We start from the raw sequence: 13094 nt of genomic DNA on the forward strand, positions 1-13094 counted from the left end.
GGGACATTTATTTTGTATATATTACAGATACCCCTTAATCTTTTAACTTGATCTAAGTACTGACGGTCCTGGTTCAAAACTATAAATAAGATAAGATTAAACTATTTAAAAATGAATACATTGATAAATGAAAGTTTAACGAGGTAATGTGAAATTTGAAGACGTATCACTGTGTTGGAGTTGTGGGGACAACAAAAACAGTCGTACAGTGGTTTACGGGGTGAAGCTTCACCTCATAAACAGAAAGAGCTCACACAAAGCTGACAAAAACGTTTTATTTGAAACCCTGAAACAGGCCTTTGAAGAAGTGAAGACGGGCCCAAATGTTCTTGCTTTCTAAAAAAGTTCTCAATCATAAAGTCTAAAACTCGAACTGATCCTCTTGTTGGTCACTGAGTGAATATTATTGGAGCAGGCAAGATGATCTCATTACTAAAATGCCTGAGTTAGCAAGTGTGTGTGTGTGTGTGTCAGGCTTCATAAAAAAAATGCCATGTAAGGTCTTGTACCGCCAACACACAGGCGAAAAAAAAAAGTGAAATGAGAAAATGTTTGACAGACTTGTCAGTCTGACAAAAAATATTACAAAAATGACGCTTTTCCCTGTCTGTATGTCTTCAAGTATTGGACAAACGTCTCAGAGGGGATCACTGTCTTATTCATGTAAATATATGAGGCGGACGTCTGCCAGCATTACCCGTGTTTGTGCATCCACTTGACCTCAGACTGGGGCTCTTCTTGGGTTATGAACATTCACGGCATGCATGGCATGACAGATTTGCTCTGGTTTGCTCGCACGTACTGCAGACGAGTCAGACATCTGCAAATCAGGCGTATAAGCAAGGTGAACCTAAAACATCAGGACACTCCTATATCTCGGATATTCTAGGGACTGCTATTCCAGCACTGGAGCATCAGACTTCCAAAAACAGTGTGTTTATATTCGGTTCAGTGTTGTGTACATTGTGTCAGAGCTCTCTGACCCCCTCCTCCCCCCAAGATGTTCTACATGGTAACTCTCCGACGTGACGTGAGCCTTCTGTAGCACTTGAAGGGGAAGCAAAGGGACACCAGGGTCAAAGAAGGATGGATTCAGTGAACACCATGAATAGCAACCAGTCCAGCTCTACGGGCAAAGCATGTTCGCAGTATTGTGTTTTTTTTATCATACCATCTCTATTGCATTAAAGTAAATATGAAGAAGCCACAAAGGCAATGCAAAGCAGGTGCTTCAAAACAGGAACTGGCCGGCTTCTTCTTAAAGCAGAACACAGTGCTTCTTAAAGTTGAAAGTGTGTTTATGAAGGGTACACTGGAGCTTTGATTTGTAGCCAACACCTGATTGGGCCTGGCACGATGCCACTGGTACAGTCCTGACCGGACTCCATCTTAGTTTGAATGCCTCAGGGGATTTGTGTTACACCCCCCGCCCCTTAAATAGGAGCACATGAAGCAGCGGTTTGCTATAACATCATCAATCTGCCTCCCTGGGCCTACGAGCGCCGTGTGTGACATCTACAGCCTGATCTCACGGAAACACGCGGAGTGGACCGTGACCTCGTAACGGCGCACACATGGCTGGTGTTTTGATGTGTTACATTTTCGATGGAAAATCCATTCGGAGCTCTGTCGAGGGGTTACGCGCGGATTAAACTCACCCACGAGAATACATTTCAATCAGGAGGCTGGAGTTATTTAGTGATGTTCAGGCCACGGACTTATCTGAGATCTGACTACGGTGTTTTTCCAGTTTTGCCCCCAACCCAGCATTAGTTTTGTTTGCTTCAGCCTGAATTGATTCCGTATTGGTGGCACGTCACTTTCCCACATTACTCGCCACCACCATGTGATGGGCTGCTATGCGGCCGTGATTATTTTTTCCCGTATCACTGTGAGAACACCACGAGGAGCCTATGACCTTGCTGTGGGTCAACATGCATGGAGCCTTCACAGCTGGGAAGGGACGTGGAAACTAGAACCAGGAGCATTGGCATCATCCTCTATAAAAGGAAAACGTCTGAATTATTAACATTTACACATTACTGTCAACACTGACAATATGTGTATGTGTGTATGGAGGGGGGTTGTTGTCAGCAGACAGTAACAGCAACAGAGTAAAAATAGCAGACGTAACAGATAAAAGAAGTTGACAGTAGTTGTTAATGAAGTGACTGTGTGCTGAGAGCATCTTGGGGCAGAATGCAGATTTTGTTGTCTTGTTACAGCAAGTGACAACAAGCATCTACAGACAGGCAATTGAATTAAAATGTGTTTGTGTAGATGAAAAAAAAAACTAAACAAATGACAAACATCCCATCATCAGAGTAAAATCCACTTTTAATGAGGTGCAGCAACTCATGTTTCCATAAACAGCATGTGTTTAACAGAAAAAAAGAAGAAAGAAAGGGGTTGAAGACACGCTGCTAAGTTTATGTGCCTTTTTAAAAAGCCTTAGTTAATAGACACATGTTCCAGATCCTGGAGTCTGACATGGCAGCAGTTGTGATCCCGGTTCGACTAACACCAGAGTGTTCTCAGAGGTGTTACGTAATCCAGATAAACAGATGCCCATCTACTGGATTTGAATACACTTTTCCTATTGAAGACACCGGCGTCTAAGTCTGTGTACAATTCATGACCTTAAGGGGGGGAAACTAGCATAGCTGTAAAGTACCTTCTGCGAGAGAATCAGTACCTGCGGCTTTAATTCTTAATCATGAGAAGCTATATTTCACTAGCAGAGCGAAAAAGAAAAAGACAGTATATTCATGTTTCAAACTCCATCTCAGCAGAATACATATATTATCTATTTCAACCTTAATGGAAGGATCTCTTATTCCAAAGAGTAAACTGGAGGGCAACACAACCATATCTGTGTGCAATTAAAGCTCCCCTACCGTTGTTCATTTTGGTTCTTTGAGAGTCCGGATGGGGTTAATCATTTTTAAAGAAGAGGAAGAGCTCACATTGTTTCTGCACATATGTGTGTGTGTGTGTGTGTGTGTGCGTGTGCGTGTGCGTGTGCGTTAGCTGCCAGGGGCAAGGCAGCAGCGGCAGCAGCGGCAGCTGTGTTTAATAGTGGCCGAGCCACCAAGGCCACAGCTGGACCAAAGCCAGTGGTACAGAACTCTGCTGACGTGGGATTCAGGGGGGGAGGTCTGGTCTGGCCCGGGTAAGTCTGGTCTAGTCTGAGCCAGACGCACGATTTCAAACCCAGAACAGCTCTGTGAGCACGACTTGGCCTCCACTGGCTCTCTGAATAGCGGCCCATCAATGCATTCCACTGGCTGAATGACTATACGTGTAAGGAAAGGAATTCCCTCTCTTCCAGAGATGCGGCTTTAATGCTCTTTTCACATTTAAAAATTCATGTTTTCCGAGAGCTTTTTGCTCGCCGGTCTCGATTGTATTACACCGACCTGTCTCTCGCCGTTTCATCTGTTTACAAGCAACAGTCTGTGTATGTGTGTGTAGTCTGCGTGTGAGAGGAGGAAGACAGAAGGAAGGGAGGAAAGGGTGAGAAGCACAGGGCTTGTAGCAGGTTGCAGTGCAACACTTATGTGCTTCTCTTTGTCTGTTTTACATCTTGTTTCTTTGCTCTTCATTTGGAGGTATACAAGGTCGCCATTCAAATAAAGACGGAGCACCGAGGCTCAGATTGCCAACGCCCACCGACACACGTACAGTGACTTTGTGCCTGAAATCATGTTCTAATTTGAATGTGTTTGGTAACAGACAGAAACACGTCTACACGTCTCTCCTGGACTTTGCATGGCGTCTTTGATGCATGATTGACAGGTATTACGTTTAAATAGCTTGTTGGAGTTGAGAGGAGGTGACGTGCTGACCTCCAAATGAACGGCGCAAATACTCTAACAGAGAAACCTGCACATGTGAATAGATTGTCAACTATCAAAGAATGTATTCAAAGTGACAAGGCAGGGCAATACACCAGTACAGGACACAGCGTGGCGTCTCGTGGAGACAAGCAACATGTGCATCTTTTGTGAATTTACCATATTTTTGAACATATTTTACGAGCCGGGGCATTCGGGCAGACGTGTATTATTACAGTAAACAGATTGTTGGTATACCGTTCACTGCCTGCCACACACACACACACACACACACACACACACACACACACACACACACACACACACACACACACAGTAAAAACAGTTTGGATTTGTTGTTGTGTGGGTCTTTGAGGTAGTTTGCATGAACTTTGCTTTTATTTGCATCTCATAGACACAAGCCAGAATAAACTGGGATTTTGTGTATTTTAAGATACTTTTGTAGTCCCACATCTATTACAGGGCATCACATATATATAAAAGCAATTCTACTGTAGCGCTGAGATGTCTTTCTCCCTGTGAATGGAGAGAGGACGTGAGTGTCTCTGAACACATTACCAACGCATTGCCCGTTCGCCTTCTGTCACAAATGTACTTCATCAGACATGTGGCTAATACAAATGGAGCTGATGTACTTCTGCTTGCTTTTGGCAGGCTAAGAAACCATCTGTCTGTCCTCGCTGACAACTTCTGTGACAGTTACTCTTTTTTTTACGATATAACTTTAGCCAATCACATACATATATTGTCTCCAATAGGAGGGCCGCCGTAGGGCACTCGTTCTGCGGTCCAGGAAACACACGACTACGATGCTACTCAGCCCATCAAATATGTGTATTCCGATACGGTCGGAGAATTATACGTGAATCAGAGAGGTTACAGCGTTCTTATGTGGACAGCGAGGCCAAAACCTTGAACCACAAATGGACCGACTATTATGTCTTCATTTTCCCAAAAGGCAGTTCAAAGTGCGTCACATATGTTCAGAGACCATGCCGATTATTAAGAGCGGCATTGTGAAGCGCCACTACGAGACAAAGCTCAGGGCCCAATATGATCAGAACCCTAACAGATTGAAGCCCTGCCCAACAATGGCACTAACACAGAGGGGAATAGAGCAGAAACTAGTCCCTGCACACAAATGTCTCTTATTAGAAGATGAGAATAACATGGCTATCGGGACATCACTTCAGACTGGAATTAATTGCATTTAAAGCTGCAGGACAATTTAGTTGAATTATTTTTTATAAAATTAAGTACTTTATTTTAAGATGCACATTTTTCAAAAGCTTTGCGATGTAATTTATTCTTAAATGCAGCCTAATTTACTTGAAACAAGAGAAGGACATTTATTTATTATTAGTTTCTGTATTATTTATAATTCATCCAGTTCAATTTTAAAACTGACCATAAATATTGACATTATTATTTATAATAAGACATTATTCAATTAAACTAACAATACAGATTGAGTATGAATAACTAATACAGACGTTAATACAACTGCTAGGCTACTTTAATATATACTAAAAAATAAGATCTTGATTTGATAAAGATTCTCAGAATAAAATCACACAGTGTCCAGCAAAGTTGACCTCTAAACTCTGCTGCTGTGATGCAAGGGGGAGGAGCTGTGTAGGCCTCGTCTCCAAGTGATGTGTGATCGCCTTCCCTCAGTGGGAATCGCCTGGTGGCTGGGACCAGGAGGAGATCAGCTTCATGTTAAGAATACTTCTCTTCTCTGGTGTGTTTGGTGGAAGAAAGACGAAAAAAGGTGGATGAAAATACAGAGAGGAAAAAATAGCAAGACAGTAGAGAGAGAGAAAGAGAATAAAAAGAAGTAGTTCCTCACGAGAGTGATGTTTATATCTATGGGTGAATACATAAAGTTGGTTGAGCGTGAGAAAGAAGCTCGCGGTGAACGCAGCACACACTAGAAAAGCTGAGACAGACCTCGGGGCTCTCGGAAAGCTCAGAAATCAACGGAGGGTGGATAATCTACACACCAAGACTATTGTGGGAAAAGTGCCTTTGCTCCCTGTGTATTGAAGTGATAGAATGGGCAGTTCTCTACGGTCCATTTGGGGCAAAGAAAATGAACTGCTGTGCAGGTGAGCCAAAGCAAATTACAGAGACAATAGGCGTTCTGCAACGTGTAGCCAGGTAACTGTACTGAATATAACACAGGGAGCTCGTGGGTGGCAGTGTTGAGCACCTGCAGACCCCTCAGCAACGCACAAGGCCTGCATACGTACACTCAGACATAACGATTAGCTGAAGAGAAGTATCACGCACACACAAACGCAAACACACAAGCAAATATGCAAAGAAGCGGAAGTGGCGTATTGATTTTATTAATTTCAATGTGCTGAGTCGCTATGAAACACCTGCCCCGGATACAAGCGCAGCTGTTTGTCTTGGCGACAACATTGCAACCCCACGACCCCCCATGACCCCAATCCATCATCCGCATTGCAAGCACGCACACACAAGCAGCCAGTGGACCCCTTTTCCCCCCGAGCCCTTTTAGTGGCATGTCAGATGAGGGGGGGTGGGATGATGCGAGTCCCCGCGAGGGTCAGGTCCTCACCTTCGTGACTACTGTGACAATGCACACAGAGAAAGTCACATACGGAAATCGCACACACACAGAAACATAAAGGGCACACGCACATACAGTATGAATGCATACATACAGTATAGAGAGGAGCTACACAGGCAGCTCATTAATCTTTGATCATGTTGTTTGGAGACGACATCAAATGACCTGCTGTCACGGCGGCTCTGAATGACGGCGGAGGGGGCGTGTCTTCACGTCGCGCTCCACTGGGAGAGCAAAAGGGCTCCAACATTGATAAATCACCTTGTCCACACACACACACACACACACACACACACACACACACACACACACACACACACACACACACAGTGTAGCATTGCATGCTCATTTATCTGGAAGACACATACTAACTACGTATTTAATGTCAAATTTATGGGCACATGACCTCCACGTGGACACGCTGTCTAGACGCAACACTAATTTGATGCACTTTGGTTTCAAGCGATGGACAGCAGCCATCAGTCCACGAGGAGCAGCTCTAGATTTCAATGCCGTGTGCTGCATGAATACGGTTGTGCAGCACAGGGGTTGGGGTATGTCTTTTTTATATAGCTTATACATCACCATTCATATTGGTACTTTGTGACTTTTTTTAGTCTTTAATCTCCATATCTAACAATCTGCGAACGTTTCCAGCATAACATGTTTACTCGTGAGACACAGCGGCCCACAAACATGACAAATGGCTCACTATTGATGACAACAATTAGTTTCAAGAAACTGTCCACAGACAATTTTATCCACAAACAACGATCCCTTAATGCGAAGAAAATTATATATGGTGATGACAATGGACTGCGTTGATGTGGCTGGATACTAGTGGGTGTGATGTTTTGCATTCATATGCATGTGTGAAAGCTGATTCCTGTCCTATCTGACAACTGTGTACTGTAACCCATTATTACATGAAAAACGACAAATAAAAATATGACAAAACACCCTTGTCTGGATATTTTATCCTTGCTCACAGGGCAAGGCACTGACTCACAGGGAAGAACAAGATAGATTCTCAGCCACGGAGTATTTATCTCTATTACTTCCAGCAACACCGGGCATCTAAATTCTACTGATGACAGCCCAGGGATTTTATAGCGTCCGCATGATCCTCTCATATCAAACGTTAAACGCCCTCCTTGGTCAAAGTTGGTTATTTTTTCATCAGAATAAACGGAAAAGAGAGGACGGTCTTCCAAGCGGCTCTTTAGAAAGCGCAGACGAGACGGCCTTATTTACTGCTGAATTTGGCAGTGATGCGCGTTCAAGCCTCCTGACACCCCTCCCACTCATGCTTGGCATTCGCAATGACCGAAACACCTGAACGCCTCAAACTGAAAGCCCTAAAATAATTTACCACATAACAAGAGAGTAGTTTTGAACTAGGCCTCGCTAAATCCCACTGAAGCCACTCTCTGCCGTTTGTTCTCCCGGTGTGACCTTTTGAAGGACTAAAAGTAACAGCTCTCTGTTTGGGATCGTGGCCCACGTTAAAGAATACTCACTGTCATGTAAAACGACACAAACACACATGAATACACTTGTACATACAATGATACACACAACAGTTGTAGAGAGTTTGGTGTCTGACATACACGTAAGAGCACATCCACCCACACGCAATTTGTAGCGATATCGTTATCCGTCATGTTTCATTTTGGGTAATTACACGTTGCCCTTGGCCTACTAAAAGCTCCTCATCTAATGCGACACTTGTGTGAGCATCCTTCCTGATTCAGTAAGGAGTCATCACTGTCATGTATATTCAAGAGAAAAAACACAGAACACACTTATATTCATGAACTCATGTCAGACATCACTTTGATATTGTTTCTATCTGTATTCTTTATTATATGGTTACCGGTTCCAGAAGATTTTTTACTAATATGTCTGAAACAATAACTATTTTTTTTCGTAGATGAACTATAACACCTCAGCAGTGCCCAGCAGGCAAACTGGCACCCCAGTGTCATAAGAGGTCACCTTAAGACAGCAGCTTGAGTTGTGGACCCCACTAACAGAATGTAATGTGCAATGGCTCCAGCCGTGTCCCATGCTGGTGTAAATACTGGGCGTGGTAGAACGCCAATGCTTTGATCCCAGAAGCATATGAGCTGTGACAACTCCTCTTAGTACTAATAATAGTACTGACACCAACCAGACCATAAAGGTCACTGATCCCCACATGGGAAGAAACAATTAGGAAACAGAAAACAGAACAAAAAGAAGAAACAAAAGTAATTGTCCTTTAAAAGATAAACAGTACTGCTTGTAATCATTGTGCCAGTTGGTGTTTCCACGTCCAGGATGCCCGTGCCAACAAAGTGCAGAATCGGTAGATAGTGGTGGAAGTTGCTCTGTACCTCCAGCGGGCAGCGGGTGACCTCTGACCCCAGGCTTCTGCCAAACCCCAGCAGGGCCCTCCTCTGCTGACCCATCTCCCAATGGGGCAGGCTGCTGCTGGCGGTCGTGTTGCCATGCAAGAGAAAATGACATCCTGCATGACAAAGCAGTGATGGAGGGCCGGGTTAAAATAAGGACAAGTATGAATAAGATGTTAAGTCCTAGCGATGCTCTGCGAGGGATAATGTGGCGTCCTCCATGTAGGATAGCTGCAGGTGAATCCTCGAGATGAAGTGGAAGGGTGGAAAGCTTAGGTAGAATGGATGTGAAAGGAATAAACACATATATAAGCTGTACGGAGAGTAAGTGTGTGTTATGCATGTATGCGATAAGGGATGAGGAAATACGGGCTGAGGGCTAAATTAATTCAAGGTCACGTCCAATGGATTTGTAAAGGAGGATATCTGCATTCAAGGATATCTTCACTCAAAGTCTACAGGGAGGCTTGGTCAACAATAGCAGTGATAGTGGGGAGATGTGAAATACATGCATAGAATGGGAAAATATAATGGGGGGAGGGGGATGCAAACCAAACGTTAAGCTAAAACGTGTTAAAGGTCACAAACTCGGCAATTTGTGAGGGCAGCGGTGAATGGAGCTGTATCATAACCCTGCAATCAATTCAACATTTTTTTTTTGCACAGAGCAAACAAATATATATTACAAAAGGGCTGTAAACCAGTCTTTTAAAATATATATATATATGTAGGTTTTGACGTGTTTCAGATGTCCAGGGCAAGAAACGCCACGACATCACGAGATGTAGTCGGCGGCCTTGAAAAAGTCAACATCTATTTTAATGGCACGAGCCTGCAGAGGGGAGGAAGTGGAGGCCGGTTGTGCGAGAGAGACATTCAGCTGCTCTCTGAACCCTCCGAAAGGAGGCATCAAACCAGAACAAATTTTTGGGGATTGGTGCAGGAAGGAGCCTTTAGAGAACGCCTGATGGAAACACAGGCGATGGAGAGAAAGAGAGACAGATGGAGAGAGAAACAGCAGTGGGAGCAGAGAGAGCGATAAAGAAGTAATGAGAATGTTGCATTGACGGAGACACACACACACACACACACACATAACAACAAAAGTAAACAACGGGGAAGGCGCTGCACAAAGAGTCAAGCTGTCTTTCAAATAGATGTGCACCTCAGCATTTTTTAGAGCCAGGTCTCCAGCTGTCACAGACCTGTGAAAGTGTACAAAAACAAAAAGCGGGCTGTCTCGGTGGCAACGCGCTATCCATACAGGCGGAGGGATAAAGGTCAGAAAATGATCTGTCATTGGCATAATTGCATCCGCTGAAGTCGTGTATCGGGTGGCCTGGCGTTGCGCAGATTGCTTTTCACACTTCATTCTTCCCCTGATGGAAAGGTAATCCCGAAGACAGCAAATGTTTATAGTTGCAGCTCACGGTGGAAATGGGGAGCTGGAAGAGGGAGAGATGGACCGGATCAGGGGAAGCCAAGGTGACACCAGGTGGGAGAGAACGAGCATGCGACCTCTGCAAGTTAATACACTTCCTCAAAAAAGAAAATGGGACAGCTCTTTCCTGAGCTTACAGCAACTCATGCAGTTAAACATGATAGCACACTGTAATGGCAATGTAGCTGGTGACCTTTTGACCCCATGTGTGTTTTCTTCACATACTAGAAGTGTAGGCAGTGCTGAAAGACTTGTTCTTGTTTTTACTGTATGCTCTGTCCAACCTGGGGGGACTTACGTACAACCTTAAACATTTTTGTTTCGTTTCCCCCCCAGTAGCTTTGTAGCTTGTCAGCAGCTACAGAAAGAAAGTGTGCATTTCTTCACTTTACCGTCAATGTGCCAAAATACAGAAACTCTTAAATTGCCCAGCAGCTCCAGAGTGTCCTTTATGAACCTTTATTTTATTGTTACACACAGGCAGAAACACCACTTTCTAAGACCGATACCAGGGAAGGACGATACCTCCATGTATACAATACAGTAAACTAGGTCCAAGGGCACCTAGTTTACTGTGTCAATTGGTTGGTGATCATGTTATTAATTAAAAATATATGCATGACTAACGAACTACAGCTACTGAAATGGTCAGGGTTGTGTAGTTTAAATACATGCTTTATGTCAGTTTATATTGTACTATAAAGTCTTGTATTAGTGTCACACTAATGTCCTTGGAGGCGGAGCTTCTTTTGAAATACCAGCAATGGATAATAAAGTTTCCACAGCTTAAAAACTAGAAAACCTGTGGAGCCAAAGTGATGATATTTAAACAATAAAACAAATGTTCCCAGACAAAGATGGAAGAATTTGAATACAACTATAGAAACGTTGTAAATACAACCAAGGCTAATCCTAAGAATAGGAGGCTCATTATCGGTTGCTGATGTTTGAAGTCCAAGGTGAGCATCCTGGTCTCTTAAAGGGGACCACCCCCCAAATGAATAAGAAAAGAAAAGTTTAATAAACAATTGGGAACATGAGCTGCTCTATGTTAAAGACAGAAGTCTGGATCTGCTCTTTAGACAGTGAATGCCTTTTATACATATCTCAACATAACTAGTGTCAAACTGGCCCGGTCCCTTTGTCTGGTTACTGATTCCCATTAACGAGCGTCTGTGATGCTGGCCGTCCATCGTCATCACAGTTCCCCATCTCTCCTCGGAACTGTCTTCCCTTTTGCACCCCATCGGTCATGTGGGCATTCCCTCCATGTCGTCTGTTTACACTGCAGAGATGGTGACCATTGTCATGGCCACCCATCCTCGTCATTACCTTTGAACTCTTTTCCATTATCCACCTCCGACGGCGGTCCTCTGGTCCGTCTCGCCGTTCTCCTTGCTCTCTCCCTGCCCCCTTGTTTCCTTTTTTCTCTCATGTCATTCCAAAGCTATAGTCAAAATAAGCAATTACTGCAGATGGATGGCGCTAACGTCTTGAGCACAGATAGAAGTTCATTGTTTTCTCTCTGATCTCAAAGCGATATAAACACCGGTACGGAGCACACAAGTTCGAAAGGAAATCAAATAAATAGCTGCAAACTACATGGAGATCAAATTCTGCCCATGCATATTCTAATATTAAATGCATTTGTGGCCAATGAAATGATCAAACGCAACTTAAATATGGGGTCACACTGCAACACAGTTCAAGAGGTCACAGGTTGTTACACATTTGGTCTGAAGGAAAATATTATGAGACGCTGCTGTGTTCATTGTACTTGATGGGTATTGAATGTGTGGAATGAGTATGTAACCCATAGGGTCCCTATTTCATGACTACAGTAATTAATCAGAATTAATTTAGTAAATGTATATTATTTTTTTTTTTAAATAAAATTCAACCACACACATTGTTGCCTTGATTGTGTCAGCCCCGCCCGCAGGAAGTGTACTAATCAAGTGTTGCTCTGTTTAATCTGCCCAGCAGTGTTGCATGACTCACTTTAGATAACTAAAGAGCAGTTCATCTACAGAAGTAGTTTGTTAGCACAGACATGATAAACCATGCCATTTGATGCTATATGGCGTTCACACATAAACGCAGACCTGTCGACGCGGCGCCGACATTAAGGCTGGAGGTATGAGGGATGGCGTTTTACATTCATTTGAACTGCAGAGAACGGCAATAGGAAAATGTGCAGGAGAAATGAAACAAGGCGAGGGGGAGAGGGTCCACATCTGTGACTGCGTCTCTAACTGCAGATGAAAGGAAGTCGTTTGAAGTTGATGTGCTGCTATTTCTCCAATGACTCAGATTAAACACTGATGCCTGTGCCGAGCAGCACATTCATCACTTCAGTGATACTTTTAGTGGCCATTCCCCTGCTCAGGCGGAAATTAACAGCACTCTGGTGCCCAGTGTGTGTGTGAGCAGTTTTTGCACACACACACACACACCGACACACGCACACAAATAAATGCCCAATTCTGCTGGCATATAAAGACATGCAGGTGTTTTGGGGATGTAAAGGCTCTGCTTTTCATTGCGCCTTCTCTTTTTAACTCACGGGACATAAACTAATTTGTGTGCCCCTTTTCTTTCTTTTTTACTCATTAGACTCATTCACCGGATGAGTGTGAGACTCTTAAATTATGCCATTAAAACATTATGATGAATCATTCATTTACCAGGTTGATTATAATTTAAATGACAGATTATGCCTCTGAAAAATGATAACCTTGCCTGAATTTTCATCAAAGAGGTCTAAATAGTGACTTTATGTACGGAGGGAGGCTATA

This window comes from Taurulus bubalis (genome assembly GCF_910589615.1).
Source record: "Taurulus bubalis genome assembly, chromosome: 3".
Taxonomy (NCBI): domain Eukaryota; kingdom Metazoa; phylum Chordata; class Actinopteri; order Perciformes; family Cottidae; genus Taurulus; species Taurulus bubalis.